Source organism: Hesperophylax consimilis, chromosome 25 (assembly GCF_061612785.1).
Source record: "Hesperophylax consimilis isolate HC1 chromosome 25, BYU_Hcon_1.0, whole genome shotgun sequence".
Taxonomy (NCBI): domain Eukaryota; kingdom Metazoa; phylum Arthropoda; class Insecta; order Trichoptera; family Limnephilidae; genus Hesperophylax; species Hesperophylax consimilis.
The window spans coordinates 21,710,341-21,730,754 of record NC_142860.1 but is presented as its reverse complement, the minus strand read 5'-3'; the positions used below and the strand labels follow the sequence as shown (position 1 = coordinate 21,730,754).

The window sequence follows — 20,414 nt, the reverse complement described above, 5'->3', positions numbered from 1 at the left end:
ACGTATGGCATCGCCTTAAGATTCAACTCATGACACGTATTTTTATTATGTACCTCAATATATCCAACAACTGGAAAAAATCCCTCTAAAAATATGTTTTCTACAAATATCTCCAACAAAATCATTTTAATTCCTACATTAAAAAATCACAGTTATTTTTTGCCAGTTCACCATTAATATAATGAACGCGTGATGATTTAATTAAAATCTATATTATATACAGCCTTGATAAGTTATCAAAATAATATAATGTAGCCTGATTTGAATACAGCACTCGGAGCACAGAAAACGTCCGGTTAACAGTTAGTTAGGACCGACATAACGGTACGGTCAAGGACGAACAGGATATGCGGAGTTACCTGACCGGTTCGAAGGCTTTGTACCAATTGGAAGGCTTCACGGGTCAATGTAGTCACGCTCTGAGATGCAGACTATTTCAATTCTTACACCCACACTTAGCTCACTGAGGAAATGCCACGAAATGTAGAAGTTTCTTTTTAATAAAACGGATATTTTACATAATATTATATGGAACTATTTTAAGGCGATGCCATACGTAGTAATGCAAAATCATGTGTTTTTGGTTTGAAAATTTGATCGCCTAGAAATGTTTCAGATGCTTTAATTAAATACTGCGAGTAGAATACATCTTTACCTTAGAAATAATCGAGTATTTTATGTATTACTACTTTTGTAGTAATACATCATATTTGCAGTACAATTAGTAAAACAAAGTATTTGTTTTAATACAAAACCTTTTGTAGTGATGCAAAATATCTGTATTAATACAAAAAACACTTTTGTACTATACAAAATATTTGTGGTTATTCAAATTATATTTGTGGTAACACAAATTATTTGTAGTAATATAAATTGTTTGTAGTAATACAAATTATTTGTGGTAATAGAAATTATTTGTAGTAATGCAAAGATAAAGAGTTGCGAAAATATATTTTGTGAGGTGGTGGCATATTCAACACTGGATAATTCGATCATAGGGGGAGGAAAAATAGAGGGGAAGTTTGAGAACTGAAATCCTAACTCAAGTAGAAATGTAACTCTTTTCTTAAAAAAGCTTTCTCCCTCTGAGGGGTTTGATTTTCTGGTTTTGCATACGTAAGTACAGAAATTTGTTAAAATTTTATCCCTCCTTAATTCTTTTGAATATTGTTTAATAAATATTTGGGTAGATAACAGTCTGACAATATTTAAATTTCTCTTATCGTTTTAAGTAGACACTTTATCTTTACAATGTTGAAGGACCCAGCTAGCAGAATGCAATTTTGTAAGGTTTCCCCCTATTCAGAAAACATATATTATATTTTTATTTTAAGCCCTCGGGCCTCTGGCATATTCTGCCAGAAAATTGGAGTGTTTCCACTTTGCAATAAAATCCTAATACACGGATTAATTCTGAACAAATTCGAAATCAAAAACTGTTTTTGAAATGAATTGTACAGGGTCCGCAGTTGAAAGGTATTCCCAATATAGACTGCCCAGAAAAAACGGCACGATTTTATAATAAGTTTTATTGTTGGCAACATAATCGAATCCTCCATATGCTAACACCGAATAAACAAAAACACCAACAAAAGAAGAAGAAGAAAGAGGCGGTTGGTTTCCATCGACCTTTCCCGTTTTTAAAGAACTTAAATACAGTAAAGTAAACAATGGAGTGCCTACTTAAAAGACAAACCCGCCATCATTTAAGAGTGACGCACAAATGATTTTTAATTGGTCTTTACCAAAAATGTTAATAAATCACTTAAATGTTAATAATAAAAATAGGGGAAGTTTAAATAAAATCATATAAATAGGTCGTCTCAATGTGGCAAAATCACAATCAATTAGAGATCCTAGAATCTAGAAGGTCAAAACAACAAGAATTTACTTGAAATTTAAAAAAATACCATAAAATTGTTTTTATAAGCGATTTGTAACTTTTTTAATTAAAAAGAGTTCTTCAAATGGTGTTAATAGTACTTGAAATCGTAGTACATAATAATTTGCATAGTTGTTATCTAAATAATAACTGTTTTTTTTTAAATATAATTACCCATAATCGATCTCGAATCCAATACCAACGGCATGTTTTTGGTAGCTGCTTGAAGTATTTTTTTACTAAACAGTTATTTCAGAACATCTGTTCTTCTAAAAGTGTTGAATAAAAAATGCAGGTCATCGAAACAACATAACATCAACCATTCAATAAACTCTAAATGAAAAATGTATTTGATTAAAAAAAAGCGACAGACATTGCAAATGTGTTTTGTTAACTCTATTCAACTCTATATCTTCAATGTTAACGCTGAACGTTTCATGTACAGCTACATACAACATCTTCCTATTGATAGTGTTATATCTCTGCCTTTACTTGCAGATTTAGTGTGTTGGGAACTCCTGATTAAGTAAAAGGTTCTTTACAATAATTTCGTGTATTTACGTTACAATAAATATAAGACTGGATTTTACTACACTGTTCATTACCCGAGGGTTGGTTCTGCAAGCTTAAAGTCTGACAAGGATACCCCACAGGCAATTGCTACACTCTGGCAACATCTGTCGGACTCTGAAGTAAGCTTTATGGCTGGTGCCATCTATCGCTTGAATACCCAACTTTTTACCATACATCACAGATAGCAATGAGATGACATACATTTTTTTATAAAATACATATATTATCTCTAGTCAAGGTCTGTGTCTGTGACCTTGATAAATCTTGTCTTATTTTTTTTTATCTATGTGGTTATGAATTTTTTACACGATCCTTTTTTTTCACACAGATGCCCATATGAAAACTATACCGGATTTCGGTATAGTTAACATTTTTAGATAAGGCTTGATAGAAGACAGGTTATATTTTAGAGAGTGACAACCAAAAATATGTGATCTATACTAGTTGATCTAGACTAGATTTCCACTTCTAGACCACAGAATGCACAATCTGGGGAATCAAGCAAGTGAATTTCATAAAGGTTTCTATAGAACTCTTAATGTCAATTCTTAATACCTCAGTGTAAGCCTGCTAATAATACATGTATCAAAACCATCAATGTGCATCACCTAGTAAGGACGCAAGAGCAAACACGCAAGGGGAGACTTTTGGTGCCGAAATATACGACAACCTTTGATCAAAGACACCACATGCATACAACGTAGCGCCTCACGCATACGACAAACTGCCACTACAAACCATAGCAATAACTTATATGTACACCTTTAACAAAAACATCTTTGAATGGCTAATGAGAAAAGATCACAGGAAAATTGAAGACTTTATGAAATAGAACTTTTTTATATATTCTCCAATCGTTGTATTTTTTCTAACCATACATGACTAAAAATTTACTATTTTTCTTCTTCTTTCACACAGTACGTACTTTATTAATTCTTCACATATATATCTAAATGTAACACTACCTAATTTATCAAATGTTTTTTCATACATTTCTCTCACGTAGCTCGGAACAGGTTACACCTAGTGAAGTAGGTGATGTAAAGCTTACAATTAAACTATGTCGAAAATTAATTATGGAATTATGTATGAACATTTAAAAGGTACTGAACTGAAAACAAAGATTGACTATTAGCACTGCTGTTGTCAAGATAAAGTCTCTCTCAAGGAAAATAATATTCCATACAATACCAGGGTCTCGATTCTCGACCACTGTTGTTCGATGATTGTGGTGGAATGATGTTTGGCGTATGCAAGTATGTAACTTCGAAAAGAGTCAAGAATAAGAACTTCGACCAATCTATGTACTTTTAACGGCGATTGCAAGCGGCCTGGATTAGAGAATCGATACCCAGAATGCTAGCACTCTCTCCATAGTATAAATACATACGGTTATCAAACAATTCTTAGAAAATAACGGTTGTTTAATAACATGCGAGAGTAAGTACAATATTATAAATAAGGTTAATAGAAAGAAAAAACCGAAATACTAGAACGGTTTAGAAACGGGTGTAAGAGGTGGAATACGGTCACAATTGGAACCTAGGTAGCAATTAGGAGTTATGTAGAATCGTGACGCATACCGGGTAATAGTTTTACCTGCTGAATTCAAAGAATTTTTTGACCATCGTGTTCTAATAATTTAATAACAATCTATCTAAGCCTTTTTCTGTTATTAGAAAGTCGAAACTATTTGCAGATTCCCATATAATTAACAAATTCGTTGGCAAATCCAATGTATTTTTTTTACAAAACAACGTTTGTAATAGTTTTAAAGATACATACCTATTATTATGTACATATAAAATGTGGGATTCAATTCATGATTTAAGAAGCGATTAATAAAGAGATACTTAGATGGTTTGGATGCATTAACTGGATGGACAGTTACAAAACACCCGTCTTGTGGCAATGTGCCGTATTTATAGATACAAAATTTTAGCTTTAAAGCGCTAATTCGCGCATCTGGTTACATGATATAAACTTACTTTTATTTTATTGAAGAAGAAGATAATACTAAGAAATCTAAACGAAACATGAAATAGAACAAGCCACAGATAATAAAAAGATAACGGTCACAACTAGGAATCGAACCCAGGATATTACTGGGACAGGTGTCTTAAACCACTCGACCTATTTGTCGGTATCATATTTCTAATTCAGAATTAACAACATCATCTTGCAACTAATTTTTCCAATATTTTTAGCATCTACCTTTATTTCATATATCGCATTAATCGGTATAACTTTCAAAATAAGTTAAAAGAAAAAAAACCTCACTTTTACTTGTTTGTTGTAGTTAATTTCCAAGGAATTGGCATTAGCATAATGTAATTTAAAAAAAAGAACACTTCAGTAATGACGGAACATTACAACTTAAAATACTGCATTCTGCCAGAGGCAAGGGCGTATGATGTACATAATAAGTTGTTGTAAGTAGAGGTCCCAAAAATCTTACTAATGCTATGCTAAAGCTACATCGATGCGGCCAGGTAAACCCGCAAATACACTCTGTTTTGCCATTACAACGCCATTGCCGAGGAGACTGGATATTTGAGTTACAGCGTATTGCCCTCACGTATCAGCAGCTATCCATACCATTTAGATTTAGACATTTTGCAGATACTACATTTTTCCATTTCATGTTGATAACTGTCAGGAAATATATGGGAAAAGAAGTTCAAAGCGTCCCAAGAAGACATGACGAAATGGGGTAAATCAATGACTTGTATCGGGTCATGTCAAGAGTTACTTTTTCATTCAACAGGCTTTTGAAATATTGATGATAAGGATAATAACAATATGTCCTGGGTGGAAATCATGACTAACGAGGAAGTATTACTTAGTTTCAGGATTGAAGTATACCCTCTCTAATTGAGAACTTTGACCATGTACAAAACTCCTGACTGGAAAAGTTGAGAGACGTGTCGTTATCTATTTAAATATCTCCCAAGAGTCCCAACAGTCAATAGCCAGTGAGAGTATTGCATCCCCAATTGAGGTATGTTGTAAGGCTGAAGGAAATCGGTTAAGAAGTACCTGGCTATTAAGATTTGATCACCACACACGGCTAAAGTTATTTGAAGCAACGTTTCGAATTTGAATCACGGACTTTTACCAGGGCGAAGAGTAACGTGTATTATGTATCTTGTCTCTACGTAATGTAAAATACTGCAATGAATGTTGTCGCCGATTTAAGTTATAAATAATGGACTTGTTGCTATAATATTTCTGACTGACGAAATGAGCATGCATGGTCTAAAGACCACGTCAGTGTTCTATTTACCCACCAAGCGAATCATGCGTCAGAAGACGAATGAATAATGCGGAACCCAATAATAGCTTCAAATAATTTCAATTCCCATCGCACCGCAAAATATATTTGTATATGATAGATTTATCCATTTTTGTAATACGAGAGCTGCCAATCTAGGTGTTTGCATATCGATTGTTAAATTTTATAGGGTGACACCACAGACATAGGAATTAATAGACGAGAAGATAATGGCGAGGGGTAAAATCAACTGTTGAAGAACGAAGGGAGTGAAGCTGACTGTGATTCGTCAATAAATCAATATGACAGTAAATAGGCATCTCGCATTATAATATCACCATTTACATGGGAGCGCAAATTACTCGCCACGTTATGAACAAATTGGCGAAGTCCAAATTCGGCAAAAAAATTCGGTTCTCTTTTCAGAGTCGAATATTTCGTTTAAGTATTTAGTTAAGACACTTTTATAAATGTTCATAATTTACTTCCCAGCAACCAACCAGCTTTGTGTTTCGCGTCCAGACGTTTCTCGATGTGATAGTAACAACTGATTCATATTATACGATGTGAATATGCTTAAAATAAAGTAAAATAATGCTTATATATGGAATGTAATACGACAATTGGGTTTATTCTCTTTTTCACATCTATTTTTACAAGTTTTCATAGTACAAGTCAACATTTTGCCGTGTTATTTCGTAAAATGAACCGATGATGCCTCGACCATAGTTCGCACAAGAATGATGACGTCACGTTTTCAAATTTCACTTGAGGCCATACGCGAGCACAGCCGGCTCCAATGGAACCGGTATGGGGAGTGGGGATAATACGCTTTTAATCACTTAGGGCAGGTCTACTAATATTCAGATGTCTATGGGTGACACATAATATATTGTTTTACAAAAGAAACTATTTTTAGAGCCCCAACTGCTCCCAATCGTCTAGAGTCAGTGGAACTATGGCATCCCCAATTGGGGAATGATTGTAGATGGGAATGAGATGGAGAGGATGAAGAATGGTAGCACCTGGCTCTTAAGATCCATATAAGAATATATTTTAAAAAATACTCTAAAATAAAGTCGCTATCCGCGTCTGTCTGTTTGTGAGCTTAGTTCTTCTAAACTATGCAAAGAAGTTTGATAGGGTTTTCACTATCATTTAGAGAATTTCTTCCGGAAGGTTTATATATATAATACATGGATATTATTTTTATTTAAAGTAGAGAAAAGTTGAGCAACGACGGTTACACTTAAGCTAGTAAATAAAGTAAATCTTTAAATAGTACAGGGTTTTCCAATAATAGGTGTTATTTTGATATTCAATCGTAAAAGATCAATGGTTTCGTTGCTTGTGTGGCACGTAACGCCGTCTTGTTGAAAGTAAACGTTGTCCAGATCAATACCATCCAATTCCGGCCATAAAAAATCGATGGCAATCCATTCACCGTAACTGTTGCTCCAGCCTCATTTTCGAAAAAGTAAGGTCCAATGGCTCTTGGGTTTTCCGAGCCCCAGATGCGACAATTTTGCTTGTTGACGAAGCCACCGAGGTGGAAATGGGCCTCATCACTCAAGATGATTTGCATTTGATTCACTGAAGTGAATTTTAATAATTTCAATGCGTTTTTGAAGCGTGCATCGTTCCATTTTTATTAATGGCGTCTACTTGTCAAATGTCAAAAAATGACAGCTTCAAAAGTAACATCTACCGAAATAGCAGACTATTCAAAATAACACCTCTTATTGGAAAACCCTGTATAAAACAAAGTCACTATCCGCGTATGTCTGTTTCTGCGCTCAGTTCTTCTAAACTTTGCAACGAATGTTTTTACTATCATTTAGAGAATTTAGAGAAAATTCGACGACACCGGGTACACGTCAGCAATTTTTAATTATTTCAACAATGACGTGACCTTTTGGCCTATATTTACTAAAATGACGACCTTTAAAATCCAAGACAAATAACAGACACCAGTGACATTAAACATACTAGTTGAACTACTGGAATTCCATCAATTTTAAATAACACTAAATTATTATTTTGTCTTTCTATACCTAGCAATATAGGCTTATATTTTTCATTAGAAATTTATTCAGACGTCAGACATGAATTTAACAATATTTTAAAACGATGGGATTGAATGGGATACGAACAGGAATAGCATTTTGGGAATTTTATTAATGAGTAGCCAAAAATCTACTCTAAAATTTCATAAACGTAAATTGTTTTCTTTATTATATCAATTCACCTTTATATAACATAAAATCACTGGTATATTTATGACGAAATAAGACATAACATTTTATAGCGTAACGGAATATCTGACCTCAAAACTATCTCACGTAATAATGCGTACAACGTGCGTTGTCGCTATACAAGGACCAGAAGACGATATCCCTGTAGGAGTAAGCTGTTAACTAAAGCTTTCAGCTCCTTTGGCATACGTACATCTTCCAATGCAAGCAACAGTACTATCAACTTTTCATTAATAGATAATTGAAGTCCATATTACATAAATGTACACAAAAATTGGTTCCTATAGTCGATGTAATATCGTAGCAAAGCTAGAATACAAAAAAAGCTTATAAATATAGATGAAGGATGGTATCTTTTACTGAAAAATTAAGGGTTAGCCCTTCTTAAGAGGAAGCTACAAGCCAAAAATGTGTATATTTTTTGTATACCTTATATTGTAGGTAATAGACATTAAAATTGCTTGACAAACGGAGTCTAGAAACGTTCGATTTCAAGCATAAAACTGGTTTTTATTTATTTTGTAAATAATTTTATAAGAAAGCAAAAAATTTAATCAAATGAAACTGTCGCAGATAATCTTAGCTATAATACTGTATTTTTTTAAAGTTGTTTCCTTTATGCGTTCATACATTTTTATTGAAAAAAAATTTTGTAGTTTGCATTTATATTTTTTACTGATTAATTTATTTTTTTATTTGTATTCTACTCAAGCAAAGCGACAGGAAAACCTTCAATGTATCTAAAGCACATTTTTTGGTATTCATAATCTACACAAATTCGCTATAAAGATTAATCTAAATAGTGATTTGGCACTAAGCTTCGCCTTAAGATGTTTTATCAACAAGAAGTGAAACATAAAACCAGGTGTGCGTGGAAAGAATTTGAGTTTAATAAATCTAAAAATTAGTTCAGAATAAAAAGGATTACTCTTTAAAAAAAGAAATCGTTTTAGAAAGACTTTTGTCACATAGTCCACTGCGTTTCGTTAGCACAACTCAAAGGTTTGTTAATAATTGACAACGGTACATACCTGTTAATCCAAATACATCCGTGAAACAAAAAAATAACTGTTGAAATCACAATAATATAATATTAATCACAGTTCAATTTAAAAAAAATCACTGAATCTACACTTTAAAATTTCTACAATCGCATTAAAACACAACAATAATTTGCTAATTTATCAACAATTGGCAGAATGTTTATGAAATTTGCTGAGTTAGCGATATTTTTAATGGCTTTTGAATTCGGAACGCTGGCAAACGATTGTTTGAATGGGTTTAGAATTTAGTATGTGAGACGGAGCTCGGGTTTCTCTCCTGACCTGGCGGTAAAGTATTTAGTATTGAGGGTTCGGGTTGACGCAGCGAACTGCGCCGGCTTGGAAGATTACTGTTATACCGGTAAACGGTGGCGCAAAATAAACTGATGCATTAATAATTAGAATACTGCGTAAATACATCATTTCCTTAAGAATTCGTTAAGCCAATCATTCAATTTTCTAGTGATGTTTAAATATCCAACTTAAAACATAATTTCAGTTCTGGATTTTATTTTGACGTCCTCCGTGGTCGAGAGGTAAGACTCTCGACTACCAAGCCAAAAATCGCGGGTTCGAATCCCAGCGTGCGCAACTAAATTTCATTGATTAGTATGTGTTATTTCACAATTTACTCATTTAAAATACACAAGACACGTTCCAAATTGGAAGATAATCTCAGTATCGCTCTGTTATAAGACCAACTTTCAGAAAATATACGTCGCTTGAATTGGATTTAGCCGTGTTGGGTGACCAGATCCTTCCCCTCCCCACCCCAATACCTTCAGCCTCACAATAATACCCCAAATTGGGGATGCCATAGTCTCACTGGCTTCTTATGATTGGAAGCAGATGGGAATGATGGCATGAAAGAATGGAATGAAAGCATAATGGGAAACTTGCGCGGTTTCATATTAAAATAATAATTATAAAAAAAATATATAAATGATATATGAATGTGAATGAAGCAATGACAGTCTGCCGAGACAGATTTCTGTTGTAGTCTAATCCTCTCTGGTGGTGAGTTAGTAACTAAAAATTCTATTGTCATTTCTAACGCTGTACAAATATACAATACAGTTCTACAGTGATCCATGTTATTATTAACTATATTTGGAGATAATATATAGTACCATACTTACCTGATAGGTCACATGACATTAACACTGTTTATTGTTTATTAGTGAAATTTACATACGGTTCGCACGCACAGGACATCATTGGACTCCGGTATTTGTTTTAATAATTTTTTGTATTTATGTTTTTTAATGAGCGTGTTTAGGAAAGGAAAGGCAAATTTTATGCTGGCGGTACTGCAGTACAAGGTTTTGATCAGAATTCACTATTCCTAAATGTGATTCGTCCCTCGGTATAAGACAGATTTCGAATAATATAAATCCAATAAGAAAAGTATATATTATATCTTCACATATGTAATACATAAGCATTTATATGAATAATACTTAAGCATTTATATGAACACGAATAAAATGGCAAGCTGTGTTCAACTTTGTACGTCTACTATTTTTAATAATTAAACTTACTACTATCGGTTGTCAGCGCATGGGTGATGTAAAATAATTCATGTTCAATGATTTTTTAATTTGAAACATTGGAAATGATAGGAATAAATCACATCAGACAAGCATTTAAGTAGGAACCAAATTAATTTTATTTAAATAAATTATAATCTGCTTGTGTATTTTTTTTGTTTAAGTTTTTGATAGATAAATACGTCTGAATCACTAATGATTTTTAAAGTTTACTAACGGTGTTCATTCGAATGGTTGTGGTCGTCTCTCTAATTATTTTTCAAAAAAAAATGTCATTAGATTATAAAGAGAATTAAAAATATTTTTTTTTGAAAGACAATAATGATTTTGAGTTTTTTTATATAAATACTTTGCCCTTCACAAATCCTATAATTATCACATCCCGTGATAGTTCAAGGATCTGTACTAGTCCATTAATAAATCGCAACGTACAACAAACAATCAGTAAAAAAATCTTCACAAAAGCAATTTTTTTTTTAAATATTGTGTTTAAAACTAAATATGTCTTACGTTTTCTAGCCAGCCGGTACCGAGTAATTACCTGTGATAAAAGTTATATCCCTCTCTCTCCCTTCCAAGAATTCTTCAGCCAATATTATACTTCCATCTCTTTCTATCACCTGATAATATAAGTCCTTGACATTGCATTCCTTCAAGATCAAAAATTCATACAATAAATAATGTCTACTTTCCAACGATTTTAATGCAAAAACAATGTATCATGAAGTATGATCAAGTGAACAGAAAATATGCATGAAACCTATGTATTAGAATGTGGGAAGGATAAATTTATCAGGAATCCACTACGACCACATAATAATATTATGTATAGATAATAATATAATGACAATCAGTATAAAACCATTGCTTTTTCTGAGTAAAAGAGACAATGCTTTTCATCTTTCTCTCTTTAAATGTCAGCCTTTGCATAATAAATCAAATTGTACCGTTGCGTTATCTCTTTCTATCTGTTACGGGACATTCAATGCGTTAGAAAGAGACGACAATAGTTTGTTATTTTCTTCCGTCAGATCTTGAGTCGATGACCTGAAGACGAGTCATCCACCTGATTATAAAAAACCTGTCCACATTTTGTGAAAAAGAAGCATTTTTCTTTTAAAATATGCCGATACATAAAAAGGAACAGTTCATTATTACGCCCTTATGAAAATATTGATAGAAATGAAAATGCATTTATTAATTTTGCTGGATTTAACGTATTTAAAATATTGGAAAGCACTAAGTATATAATTATTTATTTACAATTTTTCCTTATTGAACTGAACAGGTGGTTGTTGTATAAAAATAAAAATGTTTTTTTTTATCCCGGGATCTTTGTCTCATCTGGACAACGTCTTTATCCACTTGACCTAATTAAGGCGATGCACTACGTCGTGTAATATTTTAAATTAATCAATAACAACCCTTACGTAGATGGCGATAAGATTTAAATTCCCGCTTAACACCATCCGCCTGTTTTGATTTATGCAAGAAAAAAACATGGCCAAAACGTGCCTTTTATTGTATTTTGTGGATGTTCAGGCATAAATTTTTTTTTCGATCATTTTATAAATAACTTAATTTTCCACATTATACAATAAAATCATAACCGAAAATGGGTTCGTAAGTAAGAGATTTTGAACTTTAAAGCAGTTTTCATAGGCCTTTACATTATTTTTTTCTGGACTTATAAAAAGACTTATCTAAAAAATACTCGATTATTTCAAAGGCCAAGTTGTATTCTACTCGCAGTATTTAATTAAAGCGTCTGAAATATTTATAGGCGACCAAATTTTCAAACCAAAAACACATGATTTTGCATTACTACGTATGGCATCGCCTTAAGTCGAATTCAATGCAAGTCCAAGTAAGAAAAAAATACTGAGTTCTATTTCCGGTTGATACTGTTATTTTTTTCTGTGTCTTGTTCTGTGTCATGTTTCGTATAGAATAGTTAGTATTTTCTTCTTCTTAAATGATATATTACATTGATGAGTATAACCTTAAAAAATTATTCCAATAAAAATTGAATATTCATTTAGACTTTTAGAAAAATATCATAGGTATCCCATGTAAATAAAAATCGGATATTTTTTATCCTAGACACTATCTATGTTACAAACCAATTGTTTACAAATTAGTGATCATTCAAAAAGATAGCTGTGAAAAATATGGGAAAAATTTGTTGCAATTTTTGTTAATCCTGAAATTGATAGATCGACAAATATGACGTATAATATTGTAGTGTAGTGGTCGAGTGGATAAAGACGTTGTCCAAGTAAGACAGAGATCTTGGGTTCGATTCACAGTTGTTACCGTTCATTTTTTTTAATTTATTCAGTAGAATAAAATGTTTGTTTTTTTATTCTGAATATTGTAATAAGAATATGATTATAAAAACTCGGAAACCGCAAATTCCGAAACGGTTCCAACTTGCTACAACTTCATTATGACATAGAATCAGTCAATGTCCAGTAAAATAGCTGTCACCTACGTCGCCCGGCTTAACATCAAATTTTTTTCTTCAACTTAGCGCAACACCCCCAAACTTTAAAAAAAATCTGCAAAACTTCATACCTACAAAAAATGGAAATAAAAAAAAAAATCATTTACAACAAATAGTCCAGTCAGTGGGGAGTTTTACCTTGCAAAAGGTTAGGTAGTAGCGATTTTGATATATGTTGTTAAGATTGGGACTCTAAGGAAAAAAAAAAGTTTTCGACCTTGGGAGGGTCGAGCTCGACCCGCCATCTTGGATTGAAGGTGCCAAAATTTTTTTTTTCAAAATAATTGTGAAGTGGTCGTTTTTACAACCAAATTGTTCAAGACAAACTTAAAGACAACTAAATTACCTACATTTTTTGTAGAAAGTTTTTTTTTGTAAGTCTAATAGGTAACGAGTTACAGTGGCGGAAATGTGAATATTTTTCTGAAAAATGATGAAATTCCCAACTTTGTAATTTTTTCGGGTTATTCATTACATAATTATAATAATTTTGTTAATTCATTTCCAAACCACCATGAGGTAGGGAACATGGGCATTTTTTATTGTGATATCCCCAGTAGGTCTACTCCACAGATATACCAGCGATGGTAGATTTCTAAATTATGTTACATTACTATGAATTATGTTACTATAAATTATGTTACTTAATAACAGTCTTCGTCATCAATGTCATCATCTAACTCATTGCCTGTGATACTGAGATTCTGGCCTTCCATTGAAAAAATCTCTTCTTCTTCGTCCTCGACGTCCTCTGGCGAATTTCGGCATGTTTGACCATTACAGCACCCACATACAATAGAACACTTCAATCCAGCTTTCCTGCAGCTACATGCAACACCGCATCCTTTTTTACAATTGCATGAAATAAATTTTAATAAAGTCTCGGGTGCTGGTTTCTTTGTCATTCTTACTGGAATAAGCCCGTTGGTGTCACGTTTCCAGCCCCAGTTTATGGATTTTTTTGGATTCCATACCATTTTTGGACTTGATGGTACGTTCTAAATGCATGGTACCGTGCAGTGTCGTTCGTTGGTGGCAAAGAGGCAAGATTGAATTTGCTTTTTGTTGTCGACTTTGCGAAACGTTTGTAGCGGACTTCTTCCAAGGTTTCCTTATCCATGTCACCCCTGTACAAGCAACAAGAAAGCGTGTTCCTGCAACTGCTATGTCTTCTGGTGTTGCATCATGTTGTTTGAAGATTCCTATCATGGCATTGAGTCTTGTGTCGTTTTGCACAAGCGAACAAAATTTTGTTTTTCCTTAGTTGAAGAAGGACGATGTTGTATCGCAGCCGCTAAAGGCATGAAGAAACAGAATATTCTCAGCCGCCTCTTTGTATTTCACTCTATTCGCGGAATACAGTCTTTCAAAAGTTTTGCCTCTCCCGGGTTTTCGAAGATATATACTACTCTTGGGTGGTGCTAATGCTGTCAACAGAACTAGGAGATCAACGTCTTCGCCAATAATGAAAACAGCGTCATATGATGAACACAAGGAAATCGCAGTATTGACAATCAACTCATCAGCATCTTCTTCAGCCTGCTTAACTGTAAAATCATCCTGTATAAATTGCTTTGTAAGCATCGAAATCAGACGGACTTTGTTATTTTCATTGGCTAAAAATCGTTCTTGTGAAACTTGAACTGGCATTGCTTCACCGAAAAGAACATCTGCAGACATGAGCATCTAGGCAACGTCCTGTAACCAGGACTCAATCAGTGTTGCCAAGTCAGCTGTAGACTAGGATCCCACTATAACAAATCAACGTCATCGAGCACACGGATGATGCTATATAAGTATATTGTAACGTAGAAATACGTTAAAATGATATTGTGTAATATGTTTGTACAAAATTTATAAAGAAAATTGGGGTTTTACAATTTTTTGTCAAAATTTTCTTCTTTCAACCGCTGTAACTCGTTACTTATTAAAGTTACAAAAAAAAACTCTGTTCAAAAAATGTAGGTAATTTAGTTGTCTTTAAGTTTGCCTTCAACAATTTGGTTGTAAAATCAACCAATTCATAATTATTTTGAAAAAACCAAATTTTGGCACCTTCAATCCAAGATGGCGGATCGAGCTCGACCCCCCCAAGGTCGAAAACTTTTTTTTTTCTTTAGAGTCCCAATCTTAACAACATATGTGAAAATCGCTACTACCTAACCTTTTGCAAGGTGGAGCCCTTTTTTATCCCCCACTGACTGGACGAATAATATCGTATTTTTCAATCTTACAGCTCACTGAAAAGTCACGGACTGCCACTGCTACATGGATGTAATTAATCAACTGTGATTATAACTACATAACTATGTGTCAAATCTTCTCGAAATTATAATAGCTATTTATAGTAATTTTAAATACATGTAGGATAACGAAAGATTTTTTAAATATTTATGTTGAGGGATCAGTAGGTAGGATTTATAGGCCCTGTTAGAAGTTCTACCGAGCCGAACCATCTGATATGAAAATATCTGGAGTCGGTGAATTATTTTCCCATTTGATCTCTGGTGAGTTGACGTGTTGCTCTTGTATTGTTTTGTATTTATTTTGCTTATATAATGCACTTGCATAATGTTGATTGACTAGATGATCATTTGTGGAAAAGTGTGTGGAAGGGTTTAGTTTTTCCTATGGGGAAGATTTAACCCGGACATAAAGTCGGAAATTTACCTAAATTGTATTAGGAAAAATTCTATCACCAAAGATTTATGACCGGTTGTTTCACAGAATTTGAACAATTTATCAAATTTCAAAGTTAATTTTAAAGTTCTGTGAAGGTTTTATTCGAGTTCTGTTATTACATCATTATTAGCCAGTCGCTTCACAAAACTGAAATAATAATAGTACTTTAAAATCAACTTTAACTCCTAAAAAAATTAATAATAAAGGTAAAAAAAACCTCAAAAATAGAGTCCGACCACAGACATAGGAATTAATAGACGAGAAGATAATGGCGAGGGGTAAAATCAACTGTTGAATAACGAAGGGAGTGAAGCTGACTGTGATTCGTCAATAAATCAATCTGACAGTAAATAGGCATCTCGCATTATAATATCACCATTTACTTCTTAAAAGTAAAATCTGCTTTTGAATGAATAGACATTTTTACATGGGAGCGCAAATTACTCGCCACGTTATGAACAAATTTGCGAAGTACAAATTCGGCAAAAAAATTCGGTTCTATTTTCAGAGTCGAATATTTCGTTTAAGTATTTAGTTAAGACACTTTTAAAAATGTTCATAATTTACTTCCCAGCAACCAACCAGCTTTGTGTTTCGCGTCCAGACGTTTCTCGATGTGATAGTAACAACTGATTCATATTATACGATGTGAATATGCTTAAAATAAAGTAAAATAATGCTTATATATGGAATGTAATACGATAATTGGGTTTATTCTCTTTTTCACATCTATTTTTACAAGTTTTCATAGTACAAGTCAACATTTTGCCGTGTTATTTCGTAAAATGAATCGATGATGCCTCGACCATAGTTCGCACAAGAATGATGACGTCACGTTTTCAAATTTCACTTGAGGCCATACGCGAGCCCAGCCGGCTCCAATGGAACCGGTATGGGGAGTGGGGATAATACGCTTTTAATCACTTAGGGCAGGTCTACTAATATTCATATGTCTATGAGTCCGACAATAATAAATGCCACAACACGCATTGTAGCATAGTCCACACCATGGGTAGTGAAGTATTGTATACTTTAGTATGGTTTGGGATGCATGATTAATAAACACTCTTTAACATTTAGTTTTCTTACAAGTCAACTTAAGGAAAATTCTCCCGTCTGGAACCCACATTACAATGTTCATGTACAAAATAATACAAGATAAATTCTTACGTTTTCTAAGTTTTAAAATGGGTATTACAGCCATTTTGTTGAATTACAACAATCTGTTAAATTATATGAATATTTTCAAATTGTCGGACAGAAGAATTTTCACTGATTTGGTATTTCTATATAAAATTCTAAATGATTTAGTTGATTGTCCGGTATTGCTAGAATGTATAAGCTTCCGGATTCAACTAGGTAATACTAGAAGTCGGGATTTATTTCAGTGCAAAAATTCTGTGACTAACTACCATATGTATTCCTCACTGCCCAGAATACTTATGTAGGGAAGTAATTATACCGAGTCAGTCTTCAATTTATCACTTAAAAATTCAAGAGATTGTTACTGAGGCAGTTTAGTTATGTGTAATAAATATGTAGGTACTTTTTACTATACATATAAAAAAAGCCCATAAAAAGGTCGTTAATAAATAAACAAATTAAATTTAATTAAAAATTACAGTTTTGTATTCGAACTTATACCAGGAGATTACAATAATAGAATCACACACCAATCATTACTAAACTTGAAAAATCACGAAAGCCGTCAAAAATTTTAACTTAAAAAATACACATTTAAAAGTAGAAATATAATATTTTTAGATATGTATGTAATTTTCTGATTATAGGTAGATACCTGTTTTACGGCTTGTCCAAACGATCAGTTCCAATTTTGAAATTGACACTTGTAGTTTCGATACTGCCCATCAGATGTCAGTAGAGTATGTATATCAAAGTTGTTATTATCCAATTAATATAGTTTTAAGGTATTTCCATAGATGACGGTAATTACAGGACAGAGATAGCATATCGGTTTTACCCGAATAGTTACGAACATACCCGATCTTAAGTGTATTCCAGAAGATAATCAAACTGTACACCATTACTTTACAACACTCATATTCAAAGCAAATTTAAATCCATTGATATTCTCTAAACAAAACGAATGTGTTTTCGAAACATCGAGTTCTCTCAATTTGTCTACGTTTGGAGTAAAAAGGGCGGTAACTAAATACAAAAGAGTGAAACCCTTATGTAGACGGCATAGAGGTTATTTCACAATTGCAAATTCAATGTTTACCTCCCCAAAAATCGATCAATATTCGTGTAAAAATAAACAACGCGTAAATGCATATTTTGTGAAGGTCTGGTACATATATGAAAATTTCCTCCGATAATCGAATTAAAAAATGAATTTTCCACATTATACAATAAAAACAAATCCGAAAATGGGTTTGTAAATGGGATATTTTGCACTAGACAGTTTTTTTAGGCCTGATACTTAATTTTTTTCTAGGCTTATAAAAAGTCTTATCAAAAAAATGATCGTTTGGTGACAAGGCCAAGATGTGTTCTACTTGCAGTATTTAATTAAAGCATCTGTATTATTTCTAAGCAATCAAATGTTCAAACCAAAAACACCTGATTTTACATTATTTGGTATTGGATCGCCTTAAGTAAAAATGTGGTAAGCGTTTTGACAACATTCTCGCTTTTGATATTAAAAAATTATTTTTTAGAATTAATAATGTTTACTTTAAATACATACACTGGATAGATAATTTTATCTACTTTCTAAAACAGTTTTTGTATTCACGGAAAACTAAAAAATAAGATGTGTTTATAGCACATTTGAAATACATAGAAAACATTGCAAAGTGAACAAAAATGTTGAAAGAACTAAAGGGTTAATCGACACGACACATGACACGTTTAGAACGTAACACAATCGGGTTTGTTTTTGATTTGCGCGACGCCCGATTAGACCCGTTATTAAAATTGGCAACCAATCTTATTACATACGTTTAATGATCTCGATTAATTTATTCAAATCACATCACAATGGTTTGCCAACGAAAAAGGTCAACGAACTGTACACCGGCGAAATGAAGGCAGAACAAAATATTAATAAAATGAATTGTTTTGTTGGGTGAAGCACCTAACACAGGACTGACGACTTAAAGATTTCTGTTTTTTCAATCCTGGATATCTCGCACGGTCGATCGATAAAGGATTTATCGATAACTTTTGATCGTTCCCGAGCACGACTGCAGATCACACGAACAACAGTTCAAGTTTAGTTATTGTGAACTATTATTTATTCGTGATCTGCAGTCGTGGTCGGGAACGATGACAAGTTATCGATCGACCGTGCGATATCATACAAACAACAGTTCACCTTTAGTTACCGTTAACTGTTGTTTACTCGTTGGCGATCTTCAGTCGTGCTCGGGAAGAATGTAATGAAATACATATCGTATGCTTTAAAGTATTTTATTACTTCAAATTATTCGAAGAACCATCGGCATCGTATATTTTTAACGTATTTTATTGCAGAAATATATATTTAAACAATATAAATTAGTAACTTTTTCGAAATTTCGAAATTAAAACATCAGAATTCCAACATGTAGAATCATCCATCGAAGTTAGCGCACTGTATAACCGTACACATATATAATATTTTTCTGTTTATTTATGAGTGATTGACATACAAAATAGAAAAAAAGTCATCATATTAAACAAAAGTGATTATAACACAAAAATTTAAGACTTCATCAAAAGTGATATTTTTAATGTTTTACGAACGGACTCCACCACTAAATACTTAGACAGTGTAAAATGTGCTGTAAAAATTTTTAAAAACTCTATTTTTCAAGATAATTCATATAACCAAACAATTTTTTTAACAAAAATCCTCAAACCACCGAAACTGTATGGATTTCTGAAAATCCATAAAAGTAATTGCCCCATTCGGCCTGTAGTGTCCTGTAGCAATTCCCCCAATTTTAAATTAGCTTTGTTTATAACAAATATATTCAAGGAAGCCAATGTGTTTTCCGCAAAATATACTATAAAAAAACTCACTAGCATTAATTGATGAACTAAAGGACCTGGTATTACAAAGCGTGTTTTTTCATTTAAGGCGAAGCTTAATGCCATATTACTATTTTTATTAAACTTTATAACGTATTGGTGAACATTATACAGGGTGTCCGGAAACTCGTAGTACAAGCGGGAAACTGGTGAATCTACATCACATTTGGAGTCGATTTTGTAGTATTATTTTTTTTATTTGAGCTTTCGTTATCGAGTAAATCGAGTTTGAAGTTGATTTTTTTTTTTTTTTTTTTTTTTTTTTAATCAAATTCTTATAAATTATTACTGAAGATCAAAGTACCCAACTAATTAAAACTATTTGAAAGTAAAACAAATGAAGAAACTCGGATTTGAAGCATTATTTTGAAATCACCCTTCATTTAACCCGGTGTAATCATAAAATATTTCTGCTCTGCAGGGTTAAAACATCTGTTATTCAACCCTAAACACCAGAAAAAACTTTAACCCTAAAATAGCGGAAAAATATTTTTTTTTGGTTTTTTTTTTTTTTGAAAATGCTCAAATCAAAAAACTTTATGTTTTTTTGGGTTCCCCATGTGGTGTAGATTCTCCAGTTTCCCGCTTGTACTACGAGTTTCCGGACACCG

At 32.9% G+C, this 20,414-nt stretch overlaps 1 protein-coding gene across 1 annotated transcript in view; it reads right to left on the bottom strand.

The window, feature by feature from the left end:
- Window positions 1-18,747, bottom strand: part of LOC149411672 (uncharacterized) — a 40,023-nt gene extending 21,276 nt beyond the window's left edge. Inside the window, exon 1 of the mRNA XM_089646787.1 lies at window positions 18,476-18,747. The gene's annotated coding sequence lies outside the window, so the exon portion shown is untranslated. The remainder of the gene's footprint in view (window positions 1-18,475) is intronic.
- Window positions 18,748-20,414: the final 1,667 nt, after the last annotated feature.